The sequence below is a fragment of the Myotis daubentonii genome, chromosome 16 (genome assembly GCF_963259705.1).
Source record: "Myotis daubentonii chromosome 16, mMyoDau2.1, whole genome shotgun sequence".
NCBI lineage: Eukaryota > Metazoa > Chordata > Mammalia > Chiroptera > Vespertilionidae > Myotis > Myotis daubentonii.
In genome coordinates, this window is record NC_081855.1 from 11291103 (window position 1) to 11302560 (window position 11458).

At 44.7% G+C, this 11458-nt stretch overlaps 1 non-coding gene across 1 annotated transcript; it reads right to left on the minus strand.

Annotated features, from left to right (window-relative positions):
• Positions 1–3900: 3900 nt before the first annotated feature.
• On the minus strand, positions 3901–4005 carry LOC132219413 (U6 spliceosomal RNA). The gene has a single exon (XR_009449429.1). It is a non-coding gene; the product is annotated as a U6 spliceosomal RNA (small nuclear RNA).
• Positions 4006–11458: the final 7453 nt, after the last annotated feature.

Genomic DNA, 11458 nt, shown 5'->3' on the forward strand with positions numbered 1-11458 from the left:
TTCTCATAAAAATAAATGAGCAACAGTGTGGTGGTGGCCAGAGGGAAGGGGGTCTGGGAGATTGGCGTAGGGGAGGTAAGGAGGGATGGGGATATATGTAATAGTGTCAACAATAAAAATAAATAAAAATAAATAAACAAATAAATAAATGGGCAAACAGGGGCTAAGTAACTTATTAAGGATCCACAGCAGCCAAAACTGGTTTGGCTCAGTGGATAGAGCATCGGCCTGTGGACTGATATTTATGAAATGGGAAGAATTCACTTTCCCATTTTTTATTCTTGCCTGAGCAGAATGCTCATATTACAGGATCAACTTGCTCCTTTTTCATTATTCAAATTACCCTCTCATTTAGTTCTTTGTTTACATTACCAATAATTCATAAATACCTTCTTGTTATAACAAATTTTTGAATAAAGAGATTTCAAAACTTGTTTTGACCTGTCCACTCCCAATTCTTCTCACTTTATCCATTTGGTGAAGAACTTTCCTTACCACTTCTATTCCTTACCACCGGGTTCAATTCCGGTCAAGGGCATGTGCCTTGGTTGCGGGTATATCCCCAGTGGGAGATGTGCTGGAGGCAGCTGATCGATGTTTCTCTCACATCGATGTTTCTAACTCTCTGTCTCTCTCCCTTCCTCTCTGTAAAAAATCAATAAAAATATATTTTAAAAAAAAAGGATCCACAGCAAAAAATAGCCAGGACATAACCCAGCATTTGGACGCCAGAACCTGTGTCCTTCCATTAAATACATCTATCATTTAAAATGTTAAAAATTCCATCTGTGTGCAGCTGTGTCCTCACTCACTGTAAAGTTATTTAATTCTGTCTTTTCTCTTTTATCCTCAATTAGACTTTCTAAAGGCTTACCAATTTTGTTGGTCTTTTCGAAGTACCAGACATTCGTTTTATTGAGCAGCTGTTCTGTTTTTGTTTTCTGTTTTATTAATTTCTGCTTTTATCTTTATTAATTCCTTTTGTCCTGTTTTGGGGGAAGGATGTTATTTGTCTTCTCATTGTGAATGGAAGAATGACGATGAATGGAGCATAAAGGTTTATGAAAAGTAGGGGTATAAGTTTAGTGTAGGTGAGGGAATTGCAAATTTAAGCATCTCCAAGTAGTTTTCAGAAAATTAAGGTTCCTAATATTTAAATAATGTTATAATTTAAACATAATATAAACTGGTTGTAGAAAAGTTGGTTGCTAAAAGCAGGGAAAGTAAACAATCTATAGGAAAACAAGATTAAATTAGAATTTAGTAAAATTAGTTAAAATTGAACATCACCATGAATTCATGCTTTTTTGGGAAGAGAATTGTCTTGCCCTGGTCAGTGTGGCTCAGTTGGTTGAGCATCATCCCAGGCAACAAGAGGTGCTGGTTCAGTTCCCTGTTGGGGCACCTGGGTTGCAGGCTTAATCCCCGTAAAAGGCCTGTGGGCAGCCAATGTATGTTTCTTTATCTCTCCCTCTCCCTTCCTCCCTTTCTAAAAATCAGCAAAACATATTTAAAAAGAAAAGAAGATAATTATCTTTATTGTCTTGATCACAAAGGAGGCCTAAGAAGGAGTGTCTTTCCCTTGTCCCTGTGTTTGGGCTGGGGGAGGGAAGGCAGAATTTTGCCATCACAAAATGTGCCTCTTTGGGATATTGATTATTTCAAGCTTGTTATTTTTAAGAAACAATAAACGCAGGAGAAACCTTTGATATTTGCTCAAACTGTCTAAAAGAATTTATATAGAGGACGTCTTCAGGAAGTGAGCCATCATCATAGATAACTATGGCTTAATATGAAGGAGGTGAAATAGACAGAGGAACTCAGTGGGGTCTTTGGACCAAAGCCCTCTCTGTGTCTCATTGTTAAAGATGGTCCAGCAAACATTTACTTACCAAACATTTGAGTTTCCATCTCTATGTGAACTGCCTTCTTCCCTTTGAAGTCCCAACCTTCCTTTCTCAGTTACTCAAGATGTCATGTAAGGTTCAGCTGCCCAATGTGTCCTCGGGCCTCATACACTTATGGAACCCCTGTATGTACATACGTAATACGTTTCATTATTTTTTCATGTTGGCCTGTCTCATGTCAGTCTGATTATTAGACCAGCAAGAAGAATTAAGATGGAAAAGATAAAACATTTTCCCTCCCCCACATATGGAATACTCATAGACACATACTAGGACCCATGTTGGTCTTTAATTCCAGCAAGGAAAGACCCAGGCTCCCTGGAGAGTAATTGAGTCCATGCTTGTTTTTTTTTGCAGAGAAAATCAGGGTAGGCCTGGAACATCAATGAAGGCACAGAGCTGAAATGGCAGAGGGGCCAGCTTACAACCTCCCTTTCCATCCATCCCCTACCCAAGTTACGACAATTGAGAGATCAAGTGAAGGCAGTAATTGTGGTTAGTTGATACAAGTTAGATCTGGGGAGCCATTAGAACTTTAAATGCCCAAGAGAATAGATCATATGGATGTGCCATGTATGAATCTCCAATAAACTTACAGAAAATAATGTCTTTTGAACAATGAAACTATGTGAATATTGCTTTCAAAATTTGTTCAATAGTTGATCTGAGAATGTGATGTTACAGGAGATTATATAATAGTTACTGTGATGGTTGATTTTATGTGTCAACTTGACTGGGCTAAGAGATGCCCACATAGCAGGTAAAACCTTACTTCTGGGTGTGTCTATGAGGGCGTTTCAGGAAGAGATTGGCATTTGAGTATATATATATATATATATATATATATATATATATATATATATATATATATCAACACTAATAAAAGAGAAAAATGGTAATTGGTGTATGAGCTACCCTTTTCATTGGCTAATCAGGGCTATATGCAAATTAACTGCCAACTAAGATTGGCAGTTAAGTGCCAACTAAGATTGGCAGTTAACTGCCAACAAGATGGCGGTTAATTTGCATATGTAGGCACAATGCAGGGAGGCGAAAGGGAAAGCAGGAAGAAGCCCCCTGCCACTGACAGTGATCGGAAACCCAGGGGGGAGCTAAGAGCTGGGGGGCAGGGCAAAGGTGGCCCTGGGGCCGCCTTTGCCCTGCCCCCCAGCCATGATCAGAGAATCAGGCGCCTTTGCCGCCCTGGCCAGTGATAGCAGGAAGTAGGGGTGGAGCCAGCGATGGGAGCTGGGTAGGGTTGAAGCTGGCAGTCCTGGGAGCTAGGGGTCCCATGCCTGGACCTAAAGCGAAGCCCACGATCGCAGGACCGCTGCAGCTGTGGGTCCCCGCTGCCCGGGCCGGACGCCTAGGCCAGAGGCGTCAGGCCTGGGCAAGGGGCTGATCCTGCGATTGGAGGGTGATGGGGGTCAACGCCTGAGGGCTCCCAGTATGTGAGAGGGGGCAGGCTGGGCTGAGGGACACTCCCCCCCACACACACCCAGTGCACGCATTTCGTGCACCGGGCTCCTAGTATATATATAATTTATTTCAGAGAGGAAGGGAGAGTGAGAGAGAGATAGAAACATCAATGATGAGAATCATTAATTGGCTGCCTCATGCACACCCCCTACTGGAGATCGAGCTTGCAACCTGGGCATGTGCCTTTGGCTGGAATCAAACCTGGGATCCTTTGGTCCACAGGCCGACACTCTAACCACTGAGCCAAACCGGCTAGGGCACTTCACATTTTTAATGTGTACAACCTGATGCGTTTGGACATGTGCAAACACACGTGATACCTTTACCACAATCAGGTGGTAGACATATCTAACACCTCCCAAATTCCCTTGTGTCCCTTTGGGGTTTTCTTTGTTTTGTTTTGTATTTTCTTAGTAAGAACACTTAACATGAGATCTACCTTCTGAACAAATTTTGAAGTGCATACGATTGGATTGTTAATACTGTGTAGGCAAGAGCAGATCTCTAGAAAGTAAGAAACATGGAACCCTTCACCAGTTTGGGTCACTCTTGAGCAGGGGCCATGCTAGTGTTCTCTGTATCGGTCCAATTTTAGTACATGTGCTGCCAAAGCAAGCACAGTGAGGCTGACTTTTAAGTATGCAACATTTCTATATTTCTATTTTAAAATGTATTTCAATAAAACTATGTAATTTTTAAAATTTATTTTTAGGTATTCATTTTTTAATATTTTAAAACTGTAGTAAATCATATTTTCTACTTAGTCATTGTTGGTATGTGGTAAAATTATTAAATTTGTTTTACCATTGTCCAAGTTACTGCATTTCTAGTTTTAATAAATGTTGACATACTCTCTTAGATTTTCTGGTGCTTACCATTCACAAATAAGATTGGATTTCTTATAAATGTTTTTACTGGTGCTTTAGAATTCTGCCAAATTATGTTACTATAACACATGTTTTCAAAAAAAATTGTGACTGGTGATTTATGATGGGTACCATTCCCCTTAATAAGAAATGCATGTTATATTTCATCATATCTATTATGAGTATTTTTTACAATGAACATTTTGGCTTCTTAGACCTTTTAGCATTATGAAATTTTATACAGTTTCCAACAAAGGAAATCTGCTGCATTCCTGAAGTAAATTTTACTTGGTCAAGGAGCATCTTTTAAAATCTTTGGGAATGGGTTAAACTTGTCTATAAAATATGAAAACACTGCAACAAGTCACTGTTGATTTTTTTTTCACAAGTATTTCTATTACTTCCTTAGTATATGGTCTACTTCCTGCCACCTCAATGTTTAAAGATTGGGGGTCACAATTTAAGATTGTAACCAGATGGTTGAACCTCAAGAGAGGACATAGCCCAGGAAGGAGTATGGCTTTGGTAGCATTCTATTGTTAAGCTGGGTTGTGAGCACATGTGGGTTTATTGCATGTGTTTTTTTTAATTTTTAATCTTTTTCAGGTCTTTAAATTTATTATGAAATGTTAGAAGTTGTTTGTATATCACAGAACCTCCCTATTTTGATAACCAGATTATTCTCATTTTGAAGATGCAATATTTTTCAAATTTTATAGAAATATAAAAATGATTTTTTTAAAGTTTTATGGCCTAAATCAGGTTCAAAGAAGAAAGTGTTTGCATTGGATCTTTGGATTCTTCTCCTTATGTCGAGCTATTGAACATGTGCATTGTCAACCATCACAGCTAATCACCTTCAGAACATTTTAATCAACCCAAACTGCAAATCTGTACCCATTTACAAATACCTTGCCATTCCCCTCTCCCCTGGTGACCTCTTCTACATTCTGTCTCTACGGCTTCAACCATGCTAGGCAGGCACCTCATATATGTGGTACCCTACAGTATTTGTCCTTTTGTGACTGGCTTACCTGACTTTGCATGTCTTCAAGGTCCATCCATGTTGTAGCCCACATCACATTTTCCTACCTTAATATTCCATTATATTTATTTATATTTATTTACCATTGTTTGTCTATTGGTCCATAGTATCTTTTTTTAAGGGATTTTACACTTATTTATTTATTATTATTATCTTAATCCTCACCTGAGAATATGATTTTATTGATTTTAGAAAGAGAGAGAGAGAGAGAGAAACATCAATGTGAAAGAGAAACATTAATCGTTTGTCTCCTGTAAGCATCCTGTCTGAGGATTGAACTCACAACCTACTGATGTGCCTTGACCAGGAATGGAGCCGCAACCTATTGGTGTATTAGATGATGCTCCAACCAACTGAGCCATTTGGCCAGGGCAGTTCATAGTCTTCTTTAAGGGGGTAAAATTTACCTTTGCAATTCAGTTTCTTTGTATTGAGCTTGAAGACATTTGGGGATTATTCTATACCAGTGACTCTCAAACTTCAGCATGCATTAGAATTCCTTAAAGGGCTTGTTAAAACACAGATCACTGGGCCCCAATGGCAGAGTTTCTGATTCATTAAGTCTGGGGTGGGCCTGGGAATCTGCATTGCTGACAAGTTCCCAGTTGGTGTAGGTGCTGCTGGTCCAGGGACCACACATTGAGAACTACTGTTCTAGGGATCCATTCACTAATTTTCCAAGTGCTACCTCCTACACATTGTAGAGTAGCTACCCAGCCACAGACTGTCCTGGAGGATTTCACATGCATAGCCCTTGGTGTCCTCAATGGCTTGATGCTGACATAAGGGACATTGCAAGCTGGTAACCTCACTCAAAAAGTGAGCTCAGCTCAGCCGACAGAAATTGAAATGAGGCGACATGGAGGGAAGTGGGTTGTTGACCAACAGAGATGGGGCTGGTGTGGCCATCACGAGCCTTGGTGGAGCCCAGAAAACTACTGGCCCAGGAAACAGGGGACACTCCCTTGTAGCAGAGATCTGACTGCCCCATCTTTTGTTAAGGCCTCTCCCATCCTCCCAGCTCCCTCCAGCCCCCTGAGTCCATCCTGCTCCGGAAAGAACTGGCCCCTGGGCTTGAATTTCAGTGAAACCATGAGGAGAAAATGCACCATGAAATCACGTGGCTCCTGTGAAAGGAGCGTCCATCTGCTTTTTCTTCCATCGGTTCCCTGGTTCTGTCTCCCTTCCTGGTGACACTGTGCGCAGTGAAGAAAGTACAGAATGCAGGGCTTTAGTCAGCAGCAAACTCCCCAGGCATTTGTGGATTCTCTACCATTTTGTCAACATCAATATCAATAATCTATTAACTTGATTGTTTCTAATTTCCCCTTTCCCAATTTTGGGATGGAAATGTATTGCCTTTTCCCTATAGAGGTTGCTCTATATGTATAAAGATTGATACACAGTAATTTGCTTCAAATTCTGTGCATTTTAAGGTAGCTTGTTCTCACCTTCTTCTTCTTGTCCATATTTCTAAGTACCAAGGAAAATGTTGATTTCCACTTTTCTTGGTAAATAAGACAAAAACCATAGTAACAGGCGAGAAAACAGGCACAGACCAAACAAACAAACAAACAAACAAACAAACAAACAAATTCTAAGCTAAAGCTTGCTTGAAACCTTGAGGTTTCATCTTTGATTCTAAGGAAGCCAAGCAGAATAAGCAGATGTCTGGGTTCCATGTTACATGGCAAACCTTTAGGATGAACTTGGAAAGGGCCATGTTACATTGAAAGAAAAGGAAGCTGATGCTACAAGGCACCTTTCAGCCTCTCCGTCCACTGTTCCCAGACACTGGAGCTGCCCATGGTGCACTGCGTGCTGTTTCCCAAGGGAGGTGGGACCTCTCTCCAGACTCTCACGGATAAACCGAAACATGAGACCGGCCAGGAGTGGACACCTGCTACTTCTCAGTCCTCATCTCTGCACTTTGATGTGCGGGGGTTTCTCTGTGGTCGTCCCCTTACTTGCCTCCTCCAGAATCAGAAACTCGGGTGAGCTTTTCTTGTTTCCAGAAGTCAGTCTGTTCCATGGATATATATGGGGTAACTCCTCAGCTAGCTTCCCCTTCTCTCCATGCACCGATATTTCCTTCTCATTTCCAGCGACTTCAGGGCTAGAGAGAGGCGTGGGCCTGTCTCCACTCCCAGCGGTTGGGATGAGTTTTTCAGAGTGGTAGGTCGCTGTTGAAAAGTGTCAGGCTCAGGTGCACAAGGGGGCAGAGTCTCTCTGCTGGCCAGCGGGCTTGGGGAGAGGCTTTGGGCCAGTGCTCAGAGATCCTTGTCTGAATAACCAGGACTCCAAGGCCTGGGCTGCACGGTGCCCCCTGGTGTTTGGTTCTGAGCCTCCCACGGTGAGTGTGTGCTCCACACCTGGCCCTTGGAAGACGGAGGCTCTGGGTGCTCTCCCGGAGGTGCTCCCGGCCCAGGCTCTTCCCCTCTCCCTGACTCAGAGGTCCGCAGGGACGCTGAGGTTCTACGTTCACTGCCCACCTCGAGGGGTTTTCCTTCAAACTGTGGATTTGTAAACCCTTTTGCAATTTGGTCTCCACTGCCCTTTCCTTAGAGAATTTCCTTCAGGAGTCAAACCTCTGGATAACCCCCTTCTCTGGTTCTGAGCGGATTCAGCTGCCCATTGTCATTGCAGTGGGTCCTTAGCAAAGCCCGAGGTACACGGGCCTGGTGGCTCTCTTGAAGGGGAAGTTTCTAATCTGATTCCTTATTCTTATTCAAACTAGGACCTATTTCTAGAGACCAACTTTTTACATTTTATTTTATACATTTTTTAAAATTTTCATTTTTCAATTACAATTTACATTTAATATTATTTTGTATTAGTTTCAGGCGTACAGCCTAGTGGTTAGACAATAATGTATTTTACAATGTATTCCCCCAATATTTCCATTACCCACCTGGCACTACACACAGTTATTACAATACTAGAGGCCAGGTGCTTGAAATTCGTGCACTTGGGGGGAGTCCCTCAGCCCGGCCTGCGCCCTCTTGCAGTCTGGGAGCCCTCACCAGCTGTGAGCCTGGCTTCTGGCTGAGCGGCACTCCCCCTGAGGGAGCACACTGACCACCAGGGGGCAGCTCCTGCATTGAGCGTCTTCCCCTTGGTGGTCAGTGGGTGTCACAGTGACCAGTCGTTCCACCATCGGGCTGAATGTGAGAGGGTGCAGGCCAGGCCGAGGGACTCCACCAGTGCATGATCAGAGCCCGGGAGGGACACAGGAGGTTAGCCAGCCAGGGAGGGACAGCGGGAGGGCTCCAAGGCATGTCTGGCCTGTCTTTCTCAGTCCCAATCAGCTGGACCTCAGCAGCCAGCTAACCTACCAGTTGGAGCATCTGCCCCCTGATTGTCAGTGCACATCACAGCAAGCAGCTGAGTGGCCTTAACATATCTACACTAATAAAAGAAAAACATACAAATTGACCATACCTTCACTACACCTTAAGCCACGCCCACCAGCCAATAAGAGCAACTATATGCAAATTAACCCAACCAAGATGGCGCCCGGCAGCCACGGAGCTAGAGCAAGCAGGAGGCTTGGTGCCCCAAAGATGGAGGAAGCCAAGCTTCCCGCCTGCCTGGCTGGCTCTGAGCTCCACTCAAAGCAACAAAGTTTCAATTATAGAAGGTAAATAAACCCCAGATACCTGCATTCAGCCGGCCCTGGCCACAGAGCTGGAGCGAGCAGGAGTGGGTTGCCCCTGGCAATGGAGGAAGCCAAGCTTCCCTCCCACCCACCCTGGCCAGCTCTGAGCTCCTCTCAAGGCTACAAAGTTTCAATTGTAGAAGGTAAATAAATCCCAGAATAAGAAAAAGAAAAAAGAAAAAAAGGAGAGGCTGAGAGCTTCTGTCACTGGGGAGGAGGGGGGGTTGGCCAGCCTGAAAATGGCCTTTAGCCCCTCACCCAGACTGGCCAAGCACCCCAGTGGGGACCCTCCACCCTAAAGGGGGTGTGGCCAGCCTGAAAACAGCCATCAGCCCCTCACCCGGGCTGGCCAAACCTCCATGGGGTGAGGGTCCCCACTGAGGGGGCTTGACCAGCCTGCAAACAGCCATCAGCCCCTCACCCAGGCTGTTCAGCAGGACCCCCACCCTTTAGGACAAAACCATCTGGCCCCCACCCATGCACCAGGCCTCTATCCTATATAATAAAAGGGTAATATGCAAACTGACCCTAACAGCAGAATGATTGGGAATGACTGGTCACTATGACACATACTGACCACCAGGGGGCAGGCGTTCAATGCAGGAGCTGCCCTCTGGTGGTCAGTCGCTCCCACAGGGGGAGCTCTGCTCAGCCACAAGCCAGGCTGATGGCTGCCAGTACAGAGGTGGTGGTGGGAGCCTCTCCCTACTCCTCAGCAGTGCTAAGGATGTCTGACTGCAGCTTAGGCCTGCTCCCTGCTGGCAAGTGAACATCCCCCAAGTGCTCCCGGGCTGCCATAGGGATGTGTGACTGCCAACTTGGGCCCGATCCCCCAGGGAGCAGGCCTAAGCCAGCAGGTGGACATCCTCCGAGGGGTCCCAGACTGCAAGAGGTCATAGGCCGGGCTGAGGGACCCCCCTGAGTGCAATTTGTGCACCAGGCCTCTAGTCATTAGCATATTATGCTTTGGTTGAACAGACGACTGGACGACCAGACACTTAGCATATTAGGCTTTTATTATATAGAATGATTATTGACTATATTTCCTATGCTGTACTTTATAGACTCCTGACTATTTTGTAACTGTTGTATGTAGCAGGAATGGCATGGGTGTTAGACTGGTGGGGTTGGACCAGATCTGGGCTCAGCAACCTCAGCACTTGAGTTCTGGCTGGGAAAGAATTCAGAGGCAAGACTCAAACTGTAAGGGAACATTTAGTTATAAAATCGCAGAGGTAAGAAAAGTAATTTGCAGAATGAATGGGCTTAGGAAGCAAGTTATAGAGGTAAAGGAAGGGCCCTTGGAGCTTGAGAGTGATGAAGGTAATGGTAATGTGCCTGGGGGGAAGGGAGAGGGAAGGAGAGAGAGGAAGAAAAGGGGTGGTCCTGCTCCCCGGAGGGAGAGCACACTGGGTCCTCCAGCCTAATGGTTTTGAGGGTGGAGATTTTAGGGGAGGTGTCAGGGGAAGATCTCAGTAGAATATTCAGCAGCTTTCCAAGTGTGTCCTTGCCGGGTCCAGTCTCACTTACCACCACCTCCCTTCCATCCCTTAGGTTCTCTCTTGATGCTTTAGGATATGGATATCCCAGAGAATAGATCTTGCAGAATCCATTGCAATCTACACATGACAGGGGAAAGCGGAACAGGTATTCATTCATCTGAATCCTTTCTGCCTGCCTGCCATGCCCTAGACATCCTTCTGGATCACTATTCTCAATCAGGGAATCCCTGGGTGTGTTAGTGAGGGCTCTCCAGAGACTCAGAAGCAACAGGAAGTGTATATACAGAGAGAGAGAGAGAGAGAGAGAGAGAGAGAGAGAGAGAGAGAGAGAGATATTTTAACAAATTGGCTTATGTGGTGGTGGGACTGGCAAGTCTGAAATTTGAGGGGCAGGCTGGAGACCCAGGGAAGAGCTGATCTCGCATCCTTGAGTTCCAAGGCATCAGGAGCAGAATCCCTCCTCCTGAGTGTGGTGGTGGGGTGGGTGGGGTGGGTGGGGTGATGGGGTCGGGGTGGAGTACCTCAGTCTTTCCTCTTAAGGTCTTCAGTTAATTTAAGGAGCCCCTAACCCTGCATTAGGTAGGGTAACCTGCTTCACTGAAAGTCTGCTGACTTAAATGTTAGTCACACCTAGAACATCACAATGTCATCTAGACTGGCATTTGACCAAACACCTGGGCACGATAGCCTAGCCCAGTTGACAAATAAAATGAACCATCATAGCCCGGCTGGCTTGGCTCAGTGGTTGACCAGGAGATCACAGTTTGATTCCCAGTCAGGGCACATGCCCAGGCTGTTGGCTCTATTCCAGCGTGGGGCATGCAGGAGGCAGCTAATTAATGATTCTCTTCATTGATGTTACTATCTCTCTCTCCCTCTCCCTCATCTCTGAAATCAATAAAAAATGTATCTAAAAACAAAAAAAATAAAATGAACCATCACGGTGGGGAAAACTTTAAAAAACATCAATGCCTGGGCCCTGCCCCCAGGGGCTCTGATTT